The sequence below is a fragment of the Lathyrus oleraceus genome, chromosome 4, assembly GCF_024323335.1.
Source record: "Lathyrus oleraceus cultivar Zhongwan6 chromosome 4, CAAS_Psat_ZW6_1.0, whole genome shotgun sequence".
NCBI classification, from domain to species: domain Eukaryota; kingdom Viridiplantae; phylum Streptophyta; class Magnoliopsida; order Fabales; family Fabaceae; genus Lathyrus; species Lathyrus oleraceus.
In genome coordinates this window covers 226255668-226264500 of record NC_066582.1, presented here as the reverse complement: position 1 = coordinate 226264500, position 8833 = coordinate 226255668, and positions in this window count along the sequence as shown.

Below are 8833 nucleotides of genomic sequence, written 5' to 3'. Positions count from 1 at the left end.
TTGGAGCACAAGGCCTTGTGGGCCCTAAAGTTTTTAAATTTTGAACATGAGTTGGCCGGTAACAAAAGGAAAGTGCAACTACTGGAGTTGGAGGAGATGCGCAATGCCGCATACCACTCAAGTTGGTTGTACAAGGAAAAGGCAAAGAAGTATCACGACAAGAAGCTCCGTAACAAAGAATTTGTGCCCGGACAATTGGTCCTATTGTTCAACTCCCGGTTGAAATTGTTTCCCGGGAAGTTAAAATCAAAATGGTCCGGGCCATTTCGGGTGAAAGAGGTGAAGGAGTACGGGGCTATTGTCATTGAAGACATAGACAAGAAAGATAGTTGGACCGTGAATGGCCAACGATTGAAAGTGTATCTCGGCGGTCATGTGGATCGCGAGAGTTGTGCTCTACCGCTCGATGCTCCTCTGTGAGCATCGCACCGTCGAGCTTAGTCGACGTTAAACAAGCGCTAGTTGGGAGGCACCCCAACATTGTAAGTATTTACTGTTTTATGTGTTGTGTTGTATTGAGTTACACTATGCTAAACCCGTGCATGATGACCTTGCAAGTGCTGCATTTGCCAATGCACTTGCTGTCATGCTCGCTTGCAGCTCGCTAGGCGAGGAAGTAGCGAGAAGGCTCGCTAGCTGCTCGCTAGGCGAGGCAGCAGCGAGCGCTGCAGGACAGTTTTTTTTATTTAAATCTCAGTAGGGTCATTTTGCCCCAAACTTACAAAACTTTTCTGAACGGCTCTGCTGAGAAATTTGTGCTAAGCTTCTCAAACTCTCTCATTTGCATCTCTATCACCAACACTTGCTCTTTTCGGTCGATTGCAAACTCTTCTCACTTCACATTTCCGAATCCGTGTAACTAAGGTTTCCCCTACTACATTTTTCTTTTTGTTTGAACTCTAAATTTCCAATTTGAATGGCAAATAGGATGAGTGTGGTATGGGAAACATTGAGGTTGCATGTGGTATTTTGGAGTTTGCAATTTTTGGGATTTTAGGTTTTGAATTGGGGAATTTTTAGGTTTTGCATGCGAATAGGTCATCCCCAATTCCATAGAACGGTTATTTGCTTGATAAATCTTTATGGTTCTGTTGTTAGAACTCTTTGAGTATGGGTTTTGGGGGAGAATCTCTGAACATGCTGAAAAACCCCAAAACCCGTAAGGTTCGCTAGCACTCGCTTGGCGAACCTGGGGCGAGCGTTCGCTGCCACTTCGCTAGGCGAAGCAGCTGCGAGCAAGGCAGTCTTTTAAATTATGCTTTGATGGCTAATCTGTTTGTTTGGTGTGTGTTGTTTCTTTGTATATTTTGCAGATGGAGTCAAGGTCTGGAGCGGGTAAGAAAAGAAAGGGAGCGACTACTTCTCGGACATTGCCTATCCAGTTTGACCAAGACAAGTTTGTCGGCCCGAAGCAGGCCGCCAGATACATCGCTCTGGAGAAGCGGAAGATACTTCCAGAGAAGCGATTTCTGATCAACCCACAGGGCACTTACAGAAATTTCGTCGGGTTGATTGACGCGAAGAAATGGGATAGGTTGATTAGTCCCTTAGAGCATTACGACATAGCGACAGTGCGTGAATTTTATGCTAACGCACTGCCCGACGACGACGAGCCCTTTACTTGGGTATCTAAAGTGGCCGGACGTCCAATTCCATTTGACCGGGATGCTATCAACCGAATCCTTGGGGAACCGCTCCAGCTGGGAGCTGACCAGAGAGACCAGTACCACACCGACCTAAGGCTTCACCGAGATGTTCCTGCCATTACTGCCGCCCTGCTTTTACCTGGGAAATCTGTTGAGCCGAACCCATCTGGGGTTCCAGTGAGGTATCACCGGGAGGACATGACTCCCATGGCTCAACTGATACTGCTCTTGGTTTTATCCAACATCCAGCCTAAATCACACACCTCTACTGTGTCGATCCCAGTGGCACATTTGGTCCATTCCATCCTCACCAATGTCGAGATAGATGTGGCGAAGATCATCGCAAATGAGTTGAAGTCCGTGGTCGAGAGCGGGCTTAAGTCGGGGGCTCGTGTTAATTGTCCCCTAGCTTTCCCGTGTTTGATCATGAGTTTATGCGTTCAGGCAAGGGTGAGACTTCCGTCTCGTGGGCAGGTAAGGATCCTGTCACCTATCGATGACCGGTATGTGGCTAAATATTGTAGACCGAAGACTACCAGTGGCAGTGCAGCTGCAGGAAGTACCCGGACTTCTGATGGTCCTGGTACTTCTACTCCTGGACTTGATCCCTACCTCAGAGCTGTGTGCGACTACAGTTTTGAGTGGATGGCGGCATCCCAGAGAGCCATGACAGATATGCACAACTGTATGCAGAGGTTAGAACTGCGAGGGAATGACCCCACCGGTGCTCAGGCATTGTTGGCGCGTGAGCAGTTTCTGCTTAACGCCAACTGGCCTGTGGACAGGCCTGTCTATGGTGAGGGGGTGGGCGCTGATGCTGATGCTGATGATGATGATGTTGATGATGAGGCTACCGGTTCTGAGGCCGGTAGCGAGGAGGAGTCCTGAGCCCTTAGTGGGTTAAGTTTTTGTTTTTTTTTCAGTTTTTATGTCATTTCTATTTGTATTTTCGGATTTTGTATCTTGATTTTGGGTTGTACTATTGGGGTGTTTTGTCCCCCATGAACAAATTTATATTTTCAGTTAATGTTATTTAGTTATGTTTTTAATTTTGTGTGTTTAATAAATTTTTGGTTGATTGAGTGGCAAACCCTTCTAGATTGGTTGCTCCTCAAGAAGTACCCAATGAAGGTGCATCCGAGCTTGGATGGCAATGATAAGAATAAACAAGTGAATGAGGCTAAGGTACATGGTTACCTTCGGCTAGAATTTTAGAATGCATTAGGAACTTTACTCTTTTTGGTTAATTGAATATTGTCTTTTTGCAACATAATTGAATGAATGTTTCATCTAGAACTTAAAACCACAAATTGTGAGGAAACCTCCATTGTACACTTAAATGCTGGATTCTAATAAGTTTTGTTGATTCATGAGATTCATGCTTTGTCTTTTATTATTGTGAAATTGTGGAAGCAATTAGAAATGATCAAGGCACTTGTTTTCTTTTGAGCACAACTACATCCAAAAACAACTTACCTGTGAGCAGAGAGAGTATTTGTTAACCCCTTTGAGCTTAAACAGTTGAATCTCGGCTTGAAATAAAGCGAGATCTCAAAAATCTTTTTTTTACAACCCGGAAAATCTTGATTATTGTTCTTTTGCCGTAAAAAGTTAAGAGCATTCACTTAGGGTGAGTAAGAAATAAGTTGGGGAGAACGAAAAAGAATCGGTAAGTACCACAACTCTTGAAAAAGAAAATAAAAACCGAGCAAGCATAGAAAAATATATGTATAGAAAATATAGAAAAGAAACATCTGTTTTGTATATATGATGTGAAAGAAAAGAACAAAAATAAAAAGAATGAAAATGAATGCTTGCTTGGAAGAAAAAAATAAAAATTGAGTTGTGGAATATGTGTTGTGAAGGTTACAAATAAGAAACAAATGAAACAAAGTCGAGTAGTGTGAATATTATTGTGAATGTCTCTTTTGCATCGGCAATTTCGTTTCAATGGCCTTAGAAATGTCCCTTGTTTGTTAACCTAGCCAAGCTGCACCCTAAAAGCCCTTAGTGATCTTTATGCTTCCACAGTACCATTTATAATTGTTAGACATTGTATGAATCTATTTGTTTTCTTAACTGTTTGTTAGAGAGTGATATTATTCCCGCGGTTGCAAACGCGTAAAATCTTCATTCCTTATTCGAAGAGGAGAGATAGGATGATTCATTCAGAATAGTATTGTTGTAGATAGATAAATATTTTGCATTGCTATTTAAGTTTTAGTTCTTATGTATTATGTTATTCGAACCGTTGGAAACTTGTATTTGCTGATTTCGCTTGTGTTTGAGCCGTTTATCCAACTTCGAAGAAACCAGTTTCTTAAAGCAAATCCTCTTGTCCTTCAAGAGGCATACTTTGCTTGAGGACAAGCAAGAATCAAGTTGGGGAGAGTTGTTAGATGCCCAAAAGTGCTTATTTGAGCTATCATATGTGGGCATCTTTCACTCTTTTTCCTTGCTAAAATTGTCAAAACCACATTTGTTTTACATGGAATGCATTACATTGATAAACAAGCTTGGTGCCTTTGATTTGTGTGTTATTGTGCAGGAAAAAGGCATGAACTAATTGAAAATAAAGACACAAGAAAATTGGCAAAGGAACCAAAGAATACAAGCATTTCATCAGCCTGCTCGCTAGGCGAGGCTGTGGCGAAGAACTGCTTCGCTAGGCGAGCTCCAGGCGAAAAGCTCCAGTAAATTGTCAAATTAATTCGCCAGGCGAGCTGAAGGCGAAGGTGGTAGCGAGTTCGTTCTGTTTTGGTGAAAAGCGCAGCCAGCACTCACTCGCTAGGCGAAGCTCTAGCGAGTCCCCAACGAGCATTCCAGTAGCAAAACCTCTCAACCTCGCTGGGGCGAAGGTTGAAGCGTGTCCTTCGCTAAGCGAAGGTATGTTCGCTAGGCGAACATGACAGTTCAACAGACCCTGTTTCTCTGGGCGCAGGTGCCTTATGTGCCCATATTAGACCCTCGCTAGGCGAGCCATTATGCTCGCCTAGCGAGCATGACAGCCCAGCAGAGGTCTATAAGTAGCAGGTGCCACTTTTGAGCACCATACCTTAGTTTTACCTCATTTTTCCACTTTTGTACTTTTGTTAGATATTTTTACAGCATTGTTCTTGGGAGCTTTTATGCCCTAATTTTCATTTCTCTTCATCTTAGAACCATCTTCTACAAAAAGAAGGTGGATTCCCATCCAACTTCGATTATCCGACTTGGATGTTGATCAACCTTCTTTCCTTACTTGCCGACCAAGCTACCATGAAAATGAGTAGCTAAGGCATCCATTTGTCAAGGTTAGATGTAGGTGATTACTAGCTTTGTGTGTAAATGTAAGGATCCTCATATGTAAACTCTTTAATGGTAAATATATGATGAAAACTTTGTTTCTATTTAAAACTCTTTGTGTTGGTTTATGATCGAGAGATGTTTACCGACTCTTGACCTAGGTTTTCATCCAAACTTGTTTGTTAGCTAGAGATAGTAATGAATGATTTTGTTCACCATAAGGTTGAACCAAAAAGTTGTCATTTTGATAGATTGTGTTCGAGAGAAACAATGGATCAAAATGGCAAAACTCACAATGTGTGTTCGAGAGAAACATATTGAGAGGACTTTGTGAAATGATTTATCATCTAAAGGAGTTTATAAGATTGTTGACCGAGCAAATACATGCAAAGTGATCATTGAAACCTAACTTTGACAATATTTCTCCTTTAATCAAACCATAACTTTTACCGCAATTTATTACTTTCTATGCAAGATAACTTGATTAAAACCAAAACCCTATTGTTACATTGAGCTAAGATTAATACAACCATCGAACAGCGGTGATATCTTACAATCCCTGTGGATATGATAACAAAAACCCGACACGAAATATACTTTCAACAATGGTTTGCGTGGTTTTCCCACTTTATTTGTGGGATACCCCCTGGAGGTTCATTCCGATTACCTGTACTGACTCACCTTTCTTTGATGGCATTAGCTTGGGAGATCCCTGGGTTTCTTACTCCTTTAATTGTTGTTACTTCGGATCTTTATCCGTGTGGTACTTTTACCTCTTTTCCGCATTTTATCGCTTTCTTAGCTGGAAGACCTCGATAGGAGGCATTTGTTTTCTTTTGTTTATTTACTTCTGAGCCCCTTGTTGGCTCATTTACTTTATACATGTTTGTTTTGTATGTGTTCGTATCCCTGCAGGTAGCGCGGTTCCTTCGTCAAGGACTGACTTTTTTCCCTTGAGCTTCCCAAACCCTAAAACCCAAAGCAACACGTTAACTCCTTCTACTACAGGCGAGTAAGTCTCCCAAGGTCGAGCATCCGGTAGATTGCGTAGTGACGTCGTTCGTCCAAAACCCAATCCATAACCCCATAGTTAGCTGAACTACGTTTTGCTCTGATTCTCAGGCCAGATGAGATACGTAGCCATAAGACGCGATGTCTTAGCGAGCACAATTACCCTTAACCCCTAGGTAGCCGAGCTACGAAGACTCTGATTCTCATATTCAGATGAGATACGTATGCAGTGGATGCGACATCCGCGCGAGTCATTTTCATTTAACCCCCTTTTTTTAGTAAATAACACATTAGATAAACCCACACACTTTAGACAAGAACTACAAAAGTGGATCCCGTAGACTACTACGGATGCGTAGGAGTGCTAATACCTTCCCTTCGCATAACCGACTCCCGAACCCAAGATTTGGTTGCAAGACCCCGTCTTGTCCTTTCCTTTTTCAGGTTTACTTCGAGCATTTCCTTTCCCTCCTTTGGGATGAATAACGCACGGTGGCGACTCTTCTGTCATTTTCTTTCGCCGGTTGTTTTTTCGCGCACTGTATTGTTTAGGTTGCGACACAACCCGTTTTGCAAATATGTGTTGTAGGTTGGTATTTGTGAAAAGATTTGTGCAAAAGATTGAGGGGATGAGAAAAGAATAGATTATATTTACAAATTTTGTTGTTTGAATGGATGAACCCATTACCTACGTACCATCACAAAGGAGGATCAAAACCTCGTAGTTCGGGGTAAAAATCACAAAGATGAGTGAATTGATTTGATCAAAAGCCTTAAGGTCTTTCGTTATCAAAGGGAGAAAACTCAACCTAAACCAACAATTCACCATGTGAGGAGAGCTTCAACATACTAGTAAGGGATTAACCCTATAATAAGTATGGAAGACTTATAATCCAATCACTAAGGATAAGGTGAGATTCACATCAACCACTATGATAACTCAAACCTATGACTAATGTTTAAGAAAAGCTTCAACAAAGGTGGCCATTGGAACCACAAAACAAACTTGAAGTGAGTTAGATTTACAAGTTAGGTGTATTTACAAAAAATGAAGTCAAAGTTGGATTTAAGATTTGTTCAGAATGAGTATTTATGAAAAGATTTTGAAAAGTAAAAGGCATAAGGCCTAGGTTTCTAGTTTGAAACAAAGTCAAAGTTTGCAAGAAAAGATTTTGGCTTGGTTAGAGTGAGGAGAAGAACAGAAGGGCTAGTCCTAAAGCATACAGAGATTAGAGAGAAAAGATAAACCCTTGGAGTTCCTTTTCTTGAAATCATAGAGATGATTCAAGATGCTCCTTTCCTTTGGACTTAGCAAACAAACAAGCAATCAAACAACTTGGATTCAAGCTCCTAGGATCTCCATTTGGCTTGTCTCTCTTAACTTGCCTACTCATGACAATGGTCCTCTTTACTATCTCAAGATGGAATCCCTATCACACAAGAGCAAACATCAAAAAGTTCTCAACACAATAAGGGGAATGGACAAAGAATAAGTTTAGATGAGAAGTCCTTTAAAGTCAACTTTGAAATTTAGCATTCTAAAGGCATGAGGCCTAGTTTCTCTTCAACAAGTTTAGCATTCTAAAGGCATGAGGCCTAGTTGCTCTTGAACTCCTTTAAGCATGGGTATGTCCTAATTCTAAGTCCTTTCTCCTTTTTGCATTAAGTTCACACAAAACAAAGACAAAGCAATCACAAGACAACAATATATACAATAATGAGCTCAAATGAGCAAAAGAAAAATGACATAAACATAAAATATGTGCTCAAGTGAGCAAAATGAAAAGTAATATGAATAAATGAGCAAGAAATAAATTGCGTTAAAGTAAATTGCAAGAAATTAAATGCTCAAATTAAAGTTAGTAATTAGTATGGTTATGTTAGTTTGTCATAAGACAATGTAGCGCTATGTTAAGCAATCGTAAGTGGACTAATGTAGTAGTCACACCTATCTGAGGCCGGTCAATAAAACTATAGGCAAATGAACACAAGTTAGAGATCATGACTAGTAAGCCAAGCTCCACAAACTTGCCATGCCAAAACAAAAGGGGAAAGGGCCTTGTATGGACTTTAGGTTTTTTGCTTGACCAAGAAGCAACCTATCTTGGACACAAAACAACTCACTTGATCTTGGATCAAATTGAGTTTGGTTTGGATCAAAGAAGGTTAAACCTCTCATTTGTCAAGACAAACTATAAGACATTAACTCATTGGCCAAATGGTGAAAAGAATGGTATGAAGATGAAAGGGAGGGAAAGAGAATTCAAGTATTAAACTCAATTGATCAAATGTGAACCAAGTCATCATCAATCAATGCTAAACAGAAAAGAAATGAAGATTGCAAGTCAACAAGTCACTCATAATTTTTTTGGTATTTTTTGAATTAAAAATAAATGCAAAATAAAATAATCAAAATATGGTCAAACCTCAAATTTAATTCAAATCAACTTCAACAAGTCCAATTAAATTCTCATAGGTTTAACATGGTCAAATAAACTTTGACTAAATTTCTCAACAATTTTGGAAATCAGAAACTATTTTAAAACAATTAAAAACAATGGAAAAATAACACAATATGAATTAAAATCTCAAATAAATCTCAAATCAAATAAGAAATTGATGAGACTGTTTTTCATTGGCTTAGCATGATCCATAGGTGTTAGGAAAATATTTTTGGATTTTGGAAATATCAGAAAGTAATTAAAAATGAATTAAAACTATTAAAAATCAAATAATCCACAAAAAATATTAAATGAAGTCACAAAAATAATAAAAAATCAAAATATGAAACTAGATTTTTCAAGAAATATTTTGGAATTGGTCTCATATTTTTGTGACTTCAAATAAATTTTCTATGAATTTTTGAAAATAAAAGGAATTAACTGAAATTA